Source organism: Dipteris shenzhenensis, chromosome 28 (genome assembly GCF_047967505.1).
Source record: "Dipteris shenzhenensis isolate YYH24624 ecotype China chromosome 28, Dip_SZ_1.0, whole genome shotgun sequence".
NCBI classification, from domain to species: Eukaryota; Viridiplantae; Streptophyta; class Polypodiopsida; order Gleicheniales; family Dipteridaceae; genus Dipteris; species Dipteris shenzhenensis.
Window position 1 is genome coordinate 14,222,030 of NC_141623.1, and position 10,470 is coordinate 14,232,499.

A 10,470-nucleotide genomic window follows, 5' to 3' on the forward strand; every position below is an offset into this window, starting at 1 on the left:
GGGTTGCAAGGTTGGCAGAGAGGGGAGGAGGAGTTACAAGGTTAAGACATGCTTTTGGACATGGAGTGCAAGGAAGCATGGACACTTGAGACAATTGCTTGGAATACCAAAGTAGAACTCAACATAATGCCCCAAAGAGTGTGGGCTTCATTCCATTATGGGGCATTTATACAAGTTGGAGAGCTTTTCTCTCTGCATGTAGGAATTGTAAGACATTCTCTCTCTACATGTAGAACTTGCATATAGAAGTTGCATGTAGGAGTTGCATGTTGAACTCGCATGTTGCATGTTGCATGTAGGAGTTGCATGTAGAACTCGCATGTAGGAATTGCAAGTAGAACTTGCATGTAGGAGTTGCAAGTAGAACTCGAGTTATGGCTTATTTGTGAGCACGTACATAGCTGGGTTGCCATGCTTTTAGTCCAGTGGCTGTGGAACTTATGTCGTGCCAGCCGATCCTGATGTAAAGCCTCGGCACCATACAATTTTTGCTTAGTTTCCGAGTAGCCTGTATCCACCACTTGTTCGAACAGAGATATGTGGCGTGCTTCTAAGAAGATCACTCTTTGATAGAGTCAGCTTGTAATCTGAGCATCGACCCGTTCATTGGGATTGAAACTGAGTGGAGGCAAATGGCCATTGAGGTAACATGGGACCTTCAGAATGTATTCCAATGTTTTGCAGAAGATAGCACTTAGGCGAAGGAAGCGATCAATGTTGCCGCACATTATTTGTTCATGCTGCTGAAGTGCTCGGATTATTGTGCCTTGGGATATTCCATTCTAACCAGAGTATGGTTTGATCATTGGCCAATTAATGGTGCGACCTTCATCCAAAGTGTGTATGATGGCTTCCCATTTTTTATGCCGTGGAACTGCATAGAACTTGGGATGGGTTCTAAGACATGGAGGTGCATGTAGGTACTCTTTCAAGAAGATTACATCAAAGAGCTTGGGATGGCGCCAATCAGGTTGTGGATCCAACTTGCTTATCCAATCTTCACTAATTTGACGCTGACGAAGGTTGGTAGGGAAGTTGTCCAGGGTCCATCCACCTCGAGTTTTCATATCAAGATATTTGCTCCAAAACTCCTTGATGGGGTTACTGGGAAGTGGAATCTCATCAAAATCATACCCATCATTGGAACTTGGCATGGGAGTATGAATTGGATTATTCGGATCCTGATATTCAAAATCAAATACTGTGTCATTTTCTGCTGATGGAAGCACAAGTAGTGTCGGAGGTGATGACAGGGCAGGGAGAGAATCTGGGGACATGGGGGAGAAATATGGAAGAGTATTAGTTGTGGAAGGGGGAGTAGAGGGAAGGGGGGGAAGAACTGGGCAAATGGTTTGAGCAGCTTGGTAATCCTCGAGGGTAGGATTAGCAAGGGAAGGAAAGAAGCTAGGTGTGAGATGCTCGTAAGTTTGTGACTATTGGGTTAGTTGAAAATGGAGAGAGGCATGAGCAAAGAGACGAGTCAAATTCTCCTCCATATTCTTCCTTGGCCAAGCTAGTGAATAGTTTCGGACATTTGGACCATTTGGCTAGCTTGATGTTGGAGAATGACAGACGGTGATGAGGACTGGCGATCCTGCTACTACTGATACAAGTGGTGCCCATGTAGCCATTCCGATGATTCTGTAGTACTTGTGGAGGTTGTTCCAATGGTATTTCAGTCACGTGTATAATAGTCATACTATTGATCTAGCACTAGCTCCCCTTGTGGCTCATCGACTAGCATGGCGTCGATGGGCAATTCTAGTGCTGATGAAGCCTCAGGCTCTGGTGCCAATGTGATATATATATCGGTTGTGCACTGGCTGCTGTTGTTGGAGATATATCGGTTGCAGTTGTGCACCGAGTTGTAGCATCTCGTGGGGCAATTCCTCAATTCTGACCTCCAGAATAGGTATTTCTTCTGAGGCATTTGCACTTGCCAATGCAATAGTAGGAGAAGTTGGTGACGGCTCCCATACTGGTGAGAAGGGAATGTCCAACTCCTCAATTGGTTTTGGTGACTGGGGCATAGTCATTTCTCGTTCCTGTAGCTCTTTTTTTATGATTATAGCCAATAAGTGTGGAATTTTACATTTTTGGCTTGATGAACCATCTAGTTTTACTCAGCAAAACAAATGTGCGGAGTGGAAGGGATCGATTCTTGTCGCACTTAACCCCCAGGATTGTGGATAGGAATTGTGCTGCTTCCCTAAGGCGATGGTTAAGGATAGTGCGAAGTAATATGCCATCCCTATCGATCATTGTGCCTTGGTGATGAGGAGAGGCTGTACTTCGAGAAATTTAGCATCGGTAGGCCATGTAGGGTATTTGGCACCTTGTGTTGGGAGTGAGAAAGCCCTTTAAATGACTATACTGTTGAGGATAATGCAGAGTGGGCTCTGATGTACAGTGATGGTACCGTACTTGCCAACCTATGCATTGTTGGAGTGGTAAGAATGGAGAAAGTCCCTGATGTATGTGGTCATTGTAGGATTGTCCAAGAAGAATTTTAGGCTCTCATGCAAACTGCCTAGACCCCTTTGCTCTAAGTAAGATGTTGCTTCCTTGGAAAGAGCATAAGTCGATGTAGGTGGCTAAACAAGTTCCAGTGAGTGGGCCCCATCAATGGTTGTGTAGGCCGGTGGTGACTGGGGTGGCATTTGTTCTTCTTGGTCATGTACTGAATCCTCCTCGGAGCTATCGCTCTAGACCACAAATGCTTGTGGTCGCCGTGGTTGAGAGGATGTAGATGGCTGCGAACTCTAGAGGGGGTCTCATGGTTGAGGCGGGGGGCTCTTTCTGCACATCCTCTTTAGTGGTGGCATTTTTTCTGAACCTGCATCCATGTGCATGTGGTGTACCATTGATCATTAGATTAGTTGGCATGCAGGTATGACCTTTCTGTGTGTTTGTGAGAGATCTTATTTTTATACATGCTTTGAGAGTGTGGAATGAAAGTGTGTGGCACAATTATTCATGCAATCATCTATGTGTCTAAGCAAAAGCATGTGAGTGCACGTGACCTAGTAGCTAGGTAGGAACTAACTATATGCTTTTTTTTGTTGCTGGGATTTCATAGGGTAGCTAGAACTCAAGCATCACTTTTGAGCCCTAGGTTAAAATCGATTAATGCTACCTATATGTGCAAAAATGTACATATGCAAGTGAGTGCTTGTGATACAATCTAATCCTAACTAAGGAAGACTTGGGTTTCCAAAATCTTTATTTTTGTCAAGGATGGCTTGCGTGTTGAAGTAGTAGCACTTTAGTCGACTCCCGTTTGTTGTTGTGTTGAATTGACTCCATCCAATGTTTCTAGCAGCACAACTCCAATGGGATTCATCTTTCTTACTCGGTAGGGTCCTTGACCTAGATACTTTAGTCTTCGCTTGTGTACTTTGGCATTGTATAACAAGACCAAGTCACCTTCCTTGATGTCTTTAGCTTTAAGATTTCTATCAAACCATGCCTTTCTTCTGCGTTTTTCTGTTGTCATGGCATGGTAGGCGACTAGTCTTGTCTCCGTATGCTTCTACAACTGATAGAGTCTTTCTTTCAAGGATTCATGGTCTCCCATGTGTTCTTGTACTGCTATGCATAGGCTTGGCATTATAAATTCTAATGGGACCACAGCTTCAAGGCTGTACACCAATTGAAAAGGTGTGTTCTCTGTACTAACCTTGAGTGTGGTTCTGTATGCCCATAAGGCTACATTCAGTTTCTCTGCCCAATCAGAACGTTGTGGCTCTACTACCTCGGTGAGGATAATGCATAATATTTTGCTGGTGGATTTGCCCTGTCCATTCCCTTGAGGGTAGTAGGGTGTGCTTTTTCTAAGGATTACCATAAAGCCAAACAAGAGTTCTTGGATTACCTCATTGTGACAAAATGTGTGCCTCTATCCGACACAATTTCAATGGGGCATCCGAATCAGGTGATCACATTCTCATATAAGAAGCTTGCTATGCTTCTGGCATCTGTCTTGACTGCTTTATAGCTTCAGCCCATTTTGTAAAGTAATCACTGGCCACAATGATGTAGCGTGCCTGTGTTCCCTTTGCTGCTATTGCTGGATGGATGGGACCCTCATAGTCAATCCCCCATTTTTCAAATGGTTTTTGTGCAACAATTGTTGTTAGGGGATTGAAGTCTTTGTGTTGTGGTTTAGTAGTCTATTGGCATACATCACAACCCTTTACATATTCATAGGCATCTACCCATAGTGTTGGCCACTAGTAGCCTACGAGGAGGACTTTTCTTGCAGTGGCTTCCCCTTGGAAGTGTCCTCTTGCAATGCCTTCATGGACTTCACTCAGGATTGGCATGATCTCATGAGGCATTACACATGTTCTTAATACCTGGTCTTTGCCCATCTTGTACAGTTATCCTGCAATGAGTTGATAGAGTGCAGCCTTTGGAATTAGTTTTCTGGCATCTACTGCTTTCATTTCAGGGGGTGGTCTTCTTGCCATTAAGTATCCAATGATATCTCCACACCACTCTGGAACATCATCTATTTCAAATAGTGTGGCATTTGGTAAGTCGTCTTCTACTCCAGTGGCTTCTTCTCCTGATTTGACACGAGACATGTGATCAGAAATGTAGTGTTGGGCACCTTTGTGGACCACTATTTTGAAGTTGAATTCTTGAAGCAAGAGGAGCCATCTGGTTATTCTTCCTATTGTACATAGACGGTTCACAAGATAAAGCAATGCTTGATGGTCAGTGTAGAAGACAAAATCATTTGCTAGTAGATAGTGCCAAAATTTTTTAACACTATACACCATTGCTAGGGCTTCTCTTTCTGTGGTGGTATAGTTGATCTCTGCATCATTGAGTTGTCTACTGGCGAAGTAGAATGGGTAGTCTTTCTTATGTTCACCAGGTTGACAAAGCACACTTCCAATTGCAAATTTGGATCCATCAATATGAACATAAAAATCAATATCCCAATTGGGAGATATAAGGATGGGTGTTGTGATTAGGCACCACTTTAAAAGCTCAAAGGCTTGGTCACAACCTTTTGTCCATAAGAATTCCAATAATTATTTGTAAAGTGGTCTAGCTATCACGGCATACTGCAATATAAATCTTCTATAATAGTCGGCATGTCCCATAAAGACCTATACACCTTTGGAATTTGTAGGAGGAGGTAATTCCATGATGATTTTGATTTTGTCCATGTCAGTTGCAATCCCATGTTGAGAAATGATGTGTCCCAAAACAACTTCGTGGGTGACCATGAACTGAAATTTTGTTGAAATGACTTGAAAGCTATGAACATGACTCGCTGGAATGTGGCCAGGGCATTACAAAGGCCGAATGGCATGACTCTATATGCAAAAATACCCCATTCTGTAGTAAATGCTATTTTTGATTGGTCTTTAGGAGCAATTTGCACTTGGTTATAGCCACTAAAGCCATCCAAGAAGCTATATATTCGAAACCTGCCACCTTTTCCAACACTGTTTCTGTTAAGGGTAGGGGATAGTGATTCCTAATTGTGGCGGCATTTACATGCTTTAAGTTTACGCATATTCTAAGCTTCTTGTTGCATTTAGGCACAATGACGATGGGTGAAACCCAATCAGTGTGCTCTATCTTGTAGATGAATCTGGCATCTAGGAGTTTTTCTAGCTCGTCACTCATAAACCATGGTGCCATACTTAGGATTTGTGCAATAAGGTCCACATACCTTAGGGTGAGCACCTTCCCTTATAGGTATCGTCGTGTGTATTGCCACGTCTGGTGAAATTCCTTCCATATCTTTGTATGACCATGCTAGGCAGTCACGGTTTTCCATTAGAAGTGCTTTGAGTTTGGTTTCATCTTCTTGTCGAAGTTGTTTCCTATTAAAAACCAGTTTTTCTTCCTCCCCTTCAAGGGCGAGGTTTATTGTGCATGTTTTTGCCGGTCCCTCATAGATTAAAGTTTCTCCAATGCTATCGGCTTCTTGAACTTTAGATTCTCTTAGTGGTCTTGGCATTGCTATTGGGCACTGCCACTTGCATAATTCTTGAAGTACTTCGGCACTTCTCAAAGATCGACCATTGATGGTGTTGAAATAGCCTGACATGTGCCATGTTTACTGGGTGGCATAGTTTTATTAACCAATTTGTTAGGCTCTTTTTTACTTTATTTTTCTGAAGTGTCTTGATTGAGCTTCATCTGCACATGTGGCTTACACTTTCGAAACTTCTTACGTTGGTAATTGTGGGTTAACTTTTCCACTAGTAAGGTGTTCCCAAGTAAGGGTTCATTTGCTACGCATACTCCTTCTAGTCCCTCAGCAGGGGACCATTCAAGAGGTGGTGGTTCTGATTTTGAGGGAGATGACTTTGCGAGATATAATTCAATGATCCTTGTTTGGACTCGTTCGAATTCATTGAAGTGTTTAGCCTTGGCTTTTCTGCAATTTCCTCCAACTTTCTTGCGAGATCTTCTACTTGTTATTCAACTTTGGAGGTTCAATTTTTGGGAGCTTGATTGCCAGCATTAGGGCATGAAGAATGGCTAGGTCATTGTCAAAGATTTAATCTTCAATTTCAGCATTCTCAACCTCAGTTTCAAGGTCCCAAGGAAAATTTGAGTCATCATTGGTATGGGTACCTTCTTCAAGTTCATTATCCCACTTGAGGTCAGCCATAAAAAATGGCACCTCTAGATCAATTGGTTCTTCATGTGTGAGTGGAGGATCTACCTGTAGCACCTTAACATCTATCTATGAGAAGATGGGATCTAACGAATGGCAGTTGTCGATAGTTGCCAATGTTTGTATCCAGTTATTGACATTGCTTTGTGAATCGCCTGCTATGGCATGCTATTGCAAGGGAGCTGATTTGCTTAATATTGTCATTGAAGATGTGTCATCCAATGCTCTAGACACAATTGGTTTTATAGCTCCTATCGCCACATTCACCCTGACTGTGGTGTCACGATTCTGGATTGTCAGTCTATCAGTTCCCCAGTCATGGAGGACTGATGCTTCCCGTAACCAAGGACGTCCCAATAAGATTTGATAGGATTTTTTGGGAAGATCCAATATTGCGAATTGAAGGGAAAAGCGGACTCCTACGACCTTTGTGGACACGCCATTCACTATTCCCAAGGGTTGAGCCCATGAATCATCGGAAAGGTGTATGTTGAAATTAGCATTTTGCATTGGTGGGAGACCCCATTCATCATAGAGCTCCTTTGATAAGACATTTACACCTGCTCCACCATCCACTATGGCTTGGAGTCCATTATATGCCTTGTGGATCGAAGGCACAATAATTTTGCGTATGTCATCTCTCTCACCCATCCGCACAGGGATATCTTCGATGTCATCCATAGGTGGAGGGGGATTTGCGAGTTCAATCCATCCTTTGAAACTCTCCCAGAGATTGGGACAATTTCATAGGAGGATTCCGATGGGAATTAACACAGCGCAACTTAGGATGCTAGAGAGTGCGGCTCATTCAAGTTGACATGGCGGTACATTATGTTGTGGAGTCTGTTGTTGGAATAGAGGCTCGAGTACAGTATCAATACTTTGTGGGGCCAAGTCATGGATTGGGTCTTGAGCTTGTTTCTTAGCCTCAAATTGAGCTTGTTCATTTTGTACCCATTGTTGAAGTGCCTTAAAACGAGCCTTCTCCACTTCTGCATTTGGGTATCGAGCTTCTTTTATTTGAGGTTCGAGAGCTGATGTGGATGAGCTTGGCTACTCATTGCTTGGTGGAGGTGGAGGCACTTGTGCTTTCTTTTTAAGAAGTCGCTTTGGTTGGATTGGAATGTTAGGGTCCTTGGTGGCCTCTTTCTGTTGGTGTGTAATTACATTCACAGGTTGTTATATTATGCTTGCTGGCCCCAGGCTTTGATGGTCCACCCCAATGATGCCGATTGGGACGTCAGGCTTAACCTTTGTTTGTTGTGGGACCTTATTTTTCATGGGACAATCCATACATGCATGTCCTATGCCACAATCTCTACAAAGTGGTTGGAAAGTAGTGGGGCTACCACGATGAGGGCACTCTACGATCCGGTGATTTTCTCCACAACCGTAGCACTTGATTGGCGCTCGATATGTGTTGGGACGTACTTGATTTACATAGACTGGTATTAGTCCCTCTGTGCCTTCCACATAATATAGTGGGTACTCTGCTTCATACTCAAATGGCGAGTCTACTTCCTCATCTTGTAATTGATGTATTGGAACTGCCTGAGGAGCTGGATTTGGCGCTCTTGGATATGGTTATGGATTTGGATTCCTGAGTAATTGTGGGACTTGTGTTCGAACAGGAACAGGATTTAGCCAACCCATCTCCAAAACCAATCCTCTTGGAACACATAAGAGAGACAAAAGGCACCCAACAAAGTAGCAACATCGCTCAAGTCCACCTCGAGCCATTTGAGAAGATATAGGCACTATTGTCCTCTCACTGAGAGGCACATAGTGAGTCCATAAATCAGATAGCGGATTAATGGAAAGGTTTTGAAATAGTGGAACACTCTCTTCCAAATAAATTGATGGAGTTTTCTTAGCTCTATGTACTAGAGCCAACATAGATGACTGCATCTGTGAATCATGCATAGAGAACCACATACCAAAGAATGACCTTAGCCAACAAGTATCATAGCATGAAAGACTACATGTGACCACACATATGGAACGCAAATGAAATATATGATTTTACCATCAAAACCTAGCATGCATACTACATGTAACACTTATGTAACATGGCATCTATCAATCCCACATAAAGTAACACATTAAAAAGTTCATGAATGTAGCAATACAACACACCATGCATGGAATTGTAGCATACGTTAAGAGTTATACCATGGTATTTACAGTATCCATGTGAAAGCTTGTCATGAATGACTACACGTCTGACAACTTCCAAGCCTTGAACAAATGTAAAGTGCTCCATCCATGAAATACAGTGTCCTACAATCAAATGACACTATCTCATACAAGAAAAATGGGAATAGAGGACATATAACAACAACAGTGCTAGATATTGAACCTTACCTACCATAGGACATATAACTGCCACTATCTGATAATGAAGCTACTACAACAGCAAGCCCATAACGCACATGGTCCTCCAATAAGAGGTTCCAAATTGGGATGGGCTCTCTCTCATCAAGTGGAAATCCAGTGGGAAAGTCAACCAATATAAAATCCACAGCCCATTTAATCTTCTTACCCTGCAGTCGATCAAGGCTAACTACATTCATGAAAAACTCATGCAAAATAGTATACTTTTCATTTTTCTTGGACTGTGAAAAGTTCATGCCCATGGTTATGTAATCACCCACCATACAAGCATATAATGGAGTGATACCACGAGTCGATAGACTATCCGGTGACTGTGCCTTATGAAATACATAATGTTGTACTAACTTTGTGATAGATTGTGAACCTACATGGAAAATTTATATCAAACACAACCAAAGGAAATTTTGAAACACCGATAGTAAGAACAAAAAATAACTAGAACCTTACTTGCATGCTCCATTTGATCCTTATCTTGCCTTGGTGGACTAGATGGCTCCTCATCTAAATGGATAGGAAAGAATAACATTAGTATACTATTCCAAGCCCTCATCATAAACAACATTAGAAACTCAACATGTATGTATATTTCTTACCTTTCTTTTGAGCTTGTTCTTGTTTTTGTGCTTGTGTTTTTGTTTTTCTAGAGCTTCCCCCCATTTTATCCTTACTTTCTTCAATGTCCTTAGATGAAGCATATTTCTTGTGAAAGTCTCTCTCACGAACCAAGACTTGTCCCTTGGGGAAGTCTATCCACCAAGGACAATTTGCAAGTTCCCATTGGGAGTGATTGTGCATGCCAGGAGGATACATACAAGTAGCATGACCAATTTCCACCCAACTCTTGCACAAATTTGGAATCTCTAAGATCTTTCTCTATCTTACCAAATGAGCAAGATACCTACAAATCAACAATCACTAATTATTTGGACCTCCTATATAAAGAAAGGTTCACAAAAAAATTGAGACAAATAAAAATGATTGACAAGTTCAATGTTGTTATAAGCTTCACAAAACAAATAGAAAAGCACCATCATGAAAACTAAAAGGGACCAACCTGTAGACAACCTTGTGAGCAGCCATGTCCAACTCAAAGAGACCGTCTGCTTTCTTTCCTCCCTTACTCTCAATCTTTGAATCCTTTGATTGTAGAGCTAAGAACAAATGCTTTGTTCCTTCTAATTTTATGTCCTCCATGTACTGTTGCATTGTGTAATCTTTTGGTGTCTCTAAAGGAACGCCCATGGTTGTTACAATCCTCAAGTCATCAAGAACTTTCAAAGCCTGGGTCTCTACTTTCTCAAAGAAGTATCTCTCTATTAATCCATCTACACAAGTGAAAAACAAAGTATTCACACAACTAAGACTTATGGCACTTCTATAATACATACAAACACTGCAAAATAAGTTTATTTATGAAAGGAACA

General features: G+C 42.0%; 1 long non-coding RNA gene across 1 annotated transcript; it reads right to left on the reverse strand.

The window, feature by feature from the left end:
- Positions 1-9,350: 9,350 nt before the first annotated feature.
- On the reverse strand, positions 9,351-9,695 carry LOC147883220 (uncharacterized). The gene is made up of 3 exons (XR_015543785.1): positions 9,640-9,695; positions 9,494-9,547; positions 9,351-9,410 (listed from the first exon to the last, which is right to left on the reverse strand). It is a non-coding gene; the product is annotated as an uncharacterized LOC147883220 (long non-coding RNA).
- Positions 9,696-10,470: the final 775 nt, after the last annotated feature.